This window comes from Heptranchias perlo, unplaced genomic scaffold (genome assembly GCF_035084215.1).
Source record: "Heptranchias perlo isolate sHepPer1 unplaced genomic scaffold, sHepPer1.hap1 HAP1_SCAFFOLD_55, whole genome shotgun sequence".
NCBI classification, from domain to species: domain Eukaryota; kingdom Metazoa; phylum Chordata; class Chondrichthyes; order Hexanchiformes; family Hexanchidae; genus Heptranchias; species Heptranchias perlo.
This window is the reverse complement of record NW_027139570.1, coordinates 2,566,688-2,573,111: the sequence shown is the minus strand read 5'-3', so window position 1 is coordinate 2,573,111 and position 6,424 is coordinate 2,566,688. Positions and strand designations below refer to the sequence as shown.

The window sequence follows — 6,424 nt, the reverse complement described above, 5'->3', positions numbered from 1 at the left end:
CGGTCTCCTCCCCGCCGCAGCCTCGAGGGAAGCTCACGGTGGTGCTGAGGACTGTGAACCTACTGCTGATCGGAGCAAACGTCGGTGACGTCATCCATGTGTTGGGAGGACTTAACCTGAGAGCATCCGCTGCCTAGGATAGTCACCCACTGATATCTGCATCCTACCTGATGAACGCAACAATCTGCTTGATGCAACATATGATCAAGGCCGCGGAGAGAGGACAGACCTGCCTGACTCCAGATCTGAATGGAGGGCTCTCCGACTCCTGCCCGTTGATTAGGACTGTGCTACAGATGTCTGTGTAGAGCAGTAAGATCCAATCGCGGATTCCCTCCCCAAAATACATTTTGGAGAGCACGTCCATCATGTACGTGTGGGATATTCTGTCAAAGGCCTCCTCCTAGTCCAGGCTGATGAGGCAGTTGTTCACCCCGCTGACCTGCACATGGGCGATCGTATCCCTGAGTGGCGCAAGGCTTTTGGAGATCGTCCTGCCGGGTACAGTACAGGTCTGATCCGGGTGGATCACCAGCTCCAGAGCAGACTTGAGCCTATTGGCGATGACCTGAGACAGAATCTTCTAATCGACATTTAGCAAGGCAATGGGTGGCCAATTTCTGATTTCTTCCCTCTCCCCTTTCTCCTTGTAGATAAGGGTGATGATGCCTTTCCTCATGGACTCTGACATACTGCCTGCTAGAAGCATACCCCTGTACACTTCCAGCAGGTCTGGGCCTATCCAGTCCTTCAGAGCCGTGTGCAACTCAACCAGTAAGCCATCGCTCCCGGTAGTTCTACTCTTCTCGAAGGACCAGACGCCCTTTGTCAGCTCGTCCATGGTCAGTGGCGGATCCATGCCCTGCTGCTCGCTGTCCTCTAAATCCTCCCTGATAGAGGACAGGAAAGATTGAGAGGCCGTGGTGTCTTTGGGCTTTGAGTCGTACAGCCCGGCATAAAAGGACTTGCTGACCCTCAGTGTGTCGGCCCGTGAAGTCATCACTGAGCCTTCTTCTTCCTTCAAGCTGCTGATCACGGAGGTCTCTCTGTGAGGATTCTGGAAGAAGAAGTGCGAGCATTTCTGACCCTGCTCCATGGAGCGGACTCTGGGTCGGAAGATGATCTTTGAAGCCTCGGAGGTGAAGAGCGAGGCTTGCTGGCCCTTCACCTCTCTGAGATCCTCCCCGACATCGACCCCCATTAACTGCAACTAGAGCAGATCCTGCCTGCTTTTCTGGAGTTGTGACGCTTCCCTCTGTCTCTCTATTGCTTTCTGAACACCTTTGAGGATGAAGAACCTGTTGATATTGGCCCTGATCGCTTCCCACTAGTGCACCGTGGAGTCGAAGAGGGGTTTCACGGTCCTCCACCCTGTATAATCCCTCTTTAGATCCTCGATATTCTCCAGGGTCAACAGTGTCACTTTCAGCTTCCATCTCCCCCTGCCCACCCTCTCGTCCTCCTGCGATTAGCAGTCGGCCAGTAGGAGGCAGTGGTCAGAGAGGAACACCGGTTGGACGTCGGTGGATCAGACCTTGATCATTGGGAACACAAACAGGAAGTCTATCCTGGAACGGATGGTCCCGCCCGGCCTGGACCAGGTGTCAGGTTTGCGGAAGACGTCGCAGAGTTTTGCATCTTTCACCGCTTCCATCAGGAGTTTGGACGTGGTGTCCAGTATTCCCCCGCCCCTGCTGGATCGTCCAGCGTCATCGAGGATGCAGTTGAAGTCTCCTGCGAGAAAGACCGACCAGTAGAACGCCAGCGGCATCGGGAGATGCTGGAAGACCGCCAGCCGTTAGCTCCTGAGCTTCGGGGCGTACACATTAGAATCAGAGAAAGGTTACAGCATGGAAGGAGTCAATTTGGCCCATCGAGTCCACGTGCACTCTATGTAAGAGCAATCCAGCGAGTCCCATCCCCCGCCCTATACACGTATCCCTGCACATTTTTCCTTTCAAGTACTTATCCAGTTCCCTTTTGAAGGCCATGATTGAATCTGCCTCCACCACCCCCTCGGGCAGAGCATTTCAGATCCTAACCACTCGCGGTGTAGTTTTTTTTTCTCATGACACCTTTCGTTCTTTTGCCAGTCACCTTAAATCTATGCCTTCTGTTTCTTGACTCTTCCGCCAATGGGAACAGTTTCTCTCTATCTTCTCTGTCCAGACCCTTCATGATTTTGAATACCTCTATCAAATCTCCTTTCGACCTTCTCTGTTCCAAGGAGAACAACCCCAGCTTCTCCACTCTATCCACGTAACTAAAGTCCCTCATCCATGGAATCATTCTAATAAAACTCTTCTACATCCACTCTAAGGCCTTCACATCTTTCCTAAAGTGCGGTGCCCAGAACTGAACTCAATACTCCAGTTGTGCCCTAACCAGTGTTTTATAAACTTTCATCATGACTTCCTTGCTTTTGTACTCTATGTCTCTATTTATAAAGCCCAGGATCCCGTATGCTTTTTTTAACCGCTTTCACAACTTGCCCTGTCACCTTCAATGATTTGCGCACATATACCCTGAGATCTCTCTGCTCCTGTACCCTTTTCGAATTGTGCCCTCTAATTTAAATTGCCTCGCCTCGTTCTTCCTACCGAAATGTATAACTTCGCATTTTTCGGCGTTCAATTTCATCTGCATAGATTTAAGGTGATTGGCATTTCACCAGCCTGCCTATATGCTCTTGAAATCCATCACGATCCACCTCACTGTTCGCTACACTTCCAATTTTCGTTTCATCTGCAAATTTTGAAATTGTACCCTGTACACCCAAGTCCAAGTCATTATTATATATCAAGAAAAGCAGTGGTCCCAGCAGCGACCCCTGGAGAACACCACTGTACACCACCCTCCAGTTCGAAAAACAACCGTTCACCACTACTCTCTGTTTCCTGTCACTTAGACAATTCTGTATTCATGTTGCTGCTGCCCCCTTTATTCCATGGGCCGCAATGTTGATGACAAGCCTACCATGCGATACTTTATCAAACGCCATTTGAAAGTCCATATACACCACCTCAAATGCATTGCCCTCATCAAAAACTCTGTCAGATCAGTTAAACACGATTTGCCTTTAACAAATCCGTGCTGGCTTTCCCTAATCAATCCACTCTTTCAAGTGACTGCTAATTCTGTCTCGGATTATCATTTCTAAATGTTTCTTCACCACCAACGTTAAACTGACTGGACTATAGTTGCTGGGTTTATCCTTACCCCCTTTTTTGAACAAGGGTGTAATATTTCCAATTCTCCAGTCCTCTGGCCCCGTATCGACGGATGTTTGGAAGATTATGGCCAGTACCTCCACAATTTCCACCCTTACTTCCCTCAGCAACTTAGGATGCATCACATCCGGACTGAGTGACTTATCCACTTTAAGTACAGCAAGCCTTTCTAGTATCTCTTCTTTATCAATGTTTAGCCCATCCAGTATCTCAACTATATCTTCCTTTACTGAGACTCTAGCAGCATCTTCTTCCTTCGTAAAGTGAGATGTAAAGCACTCATTTATTACCTCGGCTATCCCCTCTGCCTCCATTAGTGGATCTCTTTTATGGTCCCTAATCGGCCCACTCCTCCTCTTACGATCCGTTTACTTTTTACATGCTTGTAGAAGACGTTTGGATTCCCTTTTCTGTTGGCCGCAGTCGGAGCGGGGCGTTATTGTATAGAACGTCGACTACGAGCAGGCGGCCATCCACCACCTCTTTAACCTCGGGGATGGTGAATTGGTCTCCTCCCAACAGAATCCCCAGGCCCGAGGATTGACTATCGTTGATTCCCGACCAGTTCGATTGCTACTGGGTCCACATGCGTGCCCACTGCCGGTAGTTGCTGAAGTGCAGGTTCCCGCACTCCTGCAGGAACAGCAGGTCCCTCTTGACCCTGGACAGGTAGTTCAGGGTCATAGCACATCGCGTAGTCGCTTTAACACTACGCACGTTTATGCAATCAATTTTGAAAGCCGTTTTAAAAATACAAAGGACAACCATTAACGTCTTCCAATTCCTCAGTCCAGCTTCTACGTTACCGTCCATTTCCAATCCTCGGTCCAGATTCTGCATTGCTGTCGTGTGCTGGAGCTTCTCGACGGTCCTTAGGATGAGGAAGGAGGCCTCTCCTCCGTTGATGGAGGGTCAGCGTCTGTTCCTTCACCAGTGGGAGTGTGAAGAGCGGCTCCTCATTGAGAAATGTAAGCGGCCCTCCCTTCCGCTTCTCCTTGAAGGCCTGGGGCATCTTTTGCCATTCTGCGACATCTCTAAAGGTCACTTCCACGTATCTGCTCCTCGGGAAACCCTCATCCATGATTTTGTTACCTCCAGACTCGACAATTCCAATGCTCGCCAGGCCGCCCTCCCATCATGCAGGCAGAAGAGGTCTGCGGCCTTGAAACTGCAGGTTTCGAGGAGAACCTTCTTCAAGAAAATATTTCGTTGCCATGGCGAGGTTCCTCCACCCGCCTGACGGTATTTCACACCCTGGGCCCAGGTGCTCGGGGAGCCCTTGTCACCACGTCCGCTGCAAATTAGTTTTCACTTTACTGGAGAAAGGTTTTCTACCAGTCTCAGGCCAGCATGAGGATCCACCTCTACATCAGCAAAGCTTAAACTGGTACTAGCTGACTCTACTTGATCTGGCGCCTTCCTCATAATGTAATCTCCCCTGTCAGGTAAGCAGTTGATATCGCACCTTTCACTACCTCAGGGCGTCCCAAAGCTCTTTACAGCCAAATAAGTCATTTTTGAAGTGCAGTCACCTCTCCTCTCCTCCATTGTCCAGCTGGATGGGACTGCCCTCACCTGGTTTATTTCGTGTCTACCCAGTCGTAGCCAGAGAATCACGTGCAATGGCTTCTCTTCCCACTCCCCCAAGGATCTATATTTGCCCCCCTCCCATTTCTCATCTACATGCTGCCCCTTGGCTACATCATCCAAAAACTCGTCGGATTCCACATGTACACTGCCGACACTCAGCTCAACCTCACCACCACCTCTCTCCACCCCTCCATTGCCTCTGATTCGTCACACTGCTTCTCTGATATCTATCAGTGGATGAGCAGAAATTTCCTCCAATTAAATATTGGGAAGACCAAAGCCATTATTTTCGGTCCCTGCTATAAATTCCCTCCCCCTCCCTGACCAATGTCTCAGACTAAACCAGACTGTTCGCAGCATCGATGTCCTTTTTGACCCTGAACTAAGCTTCCGACCCCAGATTCTCTCCATCACCAAGACTGCCTACTTCTACCTCCATAATATCGCCCGTATCTGCCTCAGCCCATCTGCGACTGAAACCCTCATCCATGCTTTTGTTACCGCCAAACTTGACAATTCCAAGGCTCTCCTGGCCGCCCTCCGATCATGCACCCTCCATAATCTTCAGCATATCAAAACTCTGCTGCCCGTATCCTAACTCACACGATGTCCCATTCACCAATCCTCCTGCTACTAAAGAAAGAACTCGCATTTATATAGCGCCTTGCATTACCGCAGGATGGCCCAAAGCATTTTTGAACTGTAGCCACTGTTGTAATGTAGGAACCGCCGCAGCCAATTTGCTCACAGCAAGGTCCCACAAACCGTAATGGTGTATTGGGCAGATAATCTGTATTAGTGATGTTGGTTAAGGGGTAAATATTGACCAGGACACCTCGGAGAACTCCCCTCAAGTTCTTCGAAATAGCGTCATGCGATCTTTTACATCCACCTGAGATGGCAGGCGGGAATCGATTGTATCAGTACTGCAAGTCCCTCAGTACTGCAAGCCTAGATTTTGTGCCCCATTAACTACGTTATTTCAGCGACTGTGCCTCATCAGTTCAGTGCAAACTCTTACTGATGAGTTCAAAACCGAAAAAGGAGGGGAAGAGCAACAGATAGCAGTACGAGCTCGGCTGAGGTGGCAAAGACTTACACTCTCGCTGGAGAGAAGCACCTTTAAATATAAAATAATTAGCGGATAAATATTGCGACTTTTGAGCTGTAGAAACAGGAACCACTCAGAATGCATTTCCTTCTTCCACTTCTCGCACACTGAGAGAAGGGAACGGTCATCAATGGCCACAAGCGCTGGTATAAAACAACACTTGCAACCCGCTTCACGCTCAGAAGGAAAAGCTCCATCTCCTCCTCGTGGTTAGTGAGACCAAACACTTTAGAACACATTTCTCAAGTTCAAAAACTATAGAAATGATCCCTAAAAGTATAGTCTTACTGAAAGGTTGCCGCAACACCGCTCTCCACCCTCAGCGAGCCCCCTTTAACACAGGCTGAGCGCGGACCAATTCTTCCACCATTCATTGCACCCGGCAGGGAATCGAATAAAAACGCAATTAATCTCCGCTTCACCCTTTGTAAACTTATAATTCTGTGAAAAAGAAATAGCGTTTCTGTCGTGCAGCCATGACTCAGTAGGCACT

The 6,424-nt window shown here is 49.2% G+C and overlaps 1 non-coding gene across 1 annotated transcript; it reads right to left on the bottom strand.

Annotated features, from left to right (window-relative positions):
* Positions 1-5,999: 5,999 nt before the first annotated feature.
* Positions 6,000-6,217, bottom strand: LOC137315474 (small nucleolar RNA U3). Its single transcript, XR_010961453.1, has one exon. It is a non-coding gene; the product is annotated as a small nucleolar RNA U3 (small nucleolar RNA).
* Between the last annotated feature and the right edge of the window lie 207 nt (positions 6,218-6,424).